Here is a 1468-nt window from a genome sequence, read left to right as displayed (position 1 = left end):
TTATTATTATTATTATTATTATTATTATTATTATTATTATTATTATTATTATTATTATTATTATTATTATGACTATCATTATAAAGAAAGCTGTAAAATTCTATCAATTAGAGAAAACTAATATATTCTGTCAGGTGCACTTGTAGATAACTAGTCATTTTTCCGTTGTAGAAAGCTGGCAATTTCTACCAGTTGCAGTGGGTTAATAATTACTGTCAGTTCTTGAAAGTTAATGCTTCCTGACCGTTGTAGAAAGTTAGTGGCTCCTTATCTATTATATATTTGGAAACTTGGAAACTACGACAGCTACAGAGTTGAAAGTTGGCAAGTACCAGCAAAAAGATAGATAGGTCCCCATGACAGAGCCCGATTTTTTATTTATTCATTTCCTGAATTTAGAAAAATATATTTGACAAAAAGTTCCCGTCCTTCTGTGGCCTTTGTGATTATTCTACTGAGAAACGAAACAAATCTGCGTTGTAGTTCTCCTTCACAACGGAAGTTCAATACCGCTTTTTAACGTTCGCCTGAGAAACACGATTTAAGAGACGTGTGAGTAATTTTCGAGACTCACCTGTAGTACGAGGAGACGTGATCCTGTGTATGCATCCAAAGAGTTGTTTTTAATATTGGAGAAAAACTTTATTTTTACTGGGTCAAGATTTTTTGAAAAAATATTAATGTTTGGTCGCTGGCCTATAGAAGTGCCATGCAACGTTTCGTGGGCATAGCCTAGGTAAATTTGTCAATGAGCTAGAATTTTTTTACGCTCTCAGAGGAAAGTGAACAAGCTATAGACACTGCCTCTGTGATTTTGAAGACGTCGGTGTGTTCCTTTTACAGTGTAGCAGCCCTTTCGTGGATTATTATTTTCTTAGTGCTTTTCTGACATGGTGTAAGGCAAAACCCGCAATTTATGATTTTGAAGGGCTAGACAGCAATACCCCAAAGCAATGTAGATCAATAGAGGAGATATTCAAGGCAGACCTAATCTACAGCAATATAGGTCTAGAAGCCAGGTGCTACTGTGAAAGGCTAGACAGCAATGCAGAATGATGTAAAATGCCTCCCCGGCTTAGACCAGAATAGGCGAATAACTTTAGCTGTGCATTTCACAATGGGGGTAAAAATGCAACAAAGACGATTTTGATGTCATTAGAACCAGAAAACCTTCCTCTATAACATGCTCAAAATCGGCAAGAAGGAGGAAATTTGTTTAAAATCCCGTTTAATGGTATAGTTTCGAAATAGTCATTTATCGATACCAAACTATTTCAGAATCGCACGCCATATCTCACATCACATTAATCTTACACACTGCACGGACTCAGTTCCTTAGAACTTATGTTTCTTTTCCTAACTGGAGAACTGGAATGGAAATGACATTTTTCAAAGATTTTTGATTGTCACTATTTTTGTGTTATCAGGTAACGTTTATGTGTTTTACTCTATAGGTTTTATGTCATGC

Source organism: Aplysia californica, unplaced genomic scaffold (assembly GCF_000002075.1).
Source record: "Aplysia californica isolate F4 #8 unplaced genomic scaffold, AplCal3.0 scaffold00123, whole genome shotgun sequence".
In the NCBI taxonomy this organism is placed as follows: domain Eukaryota; kingdom Metazoa; phylum Mollusca; class Gastropoda; order Aplysiida; family Aplysiidae; genus Aplysia; species Aplysia californica.
This window is presented reverse-complemented; position numbering follows the sequence as displayed.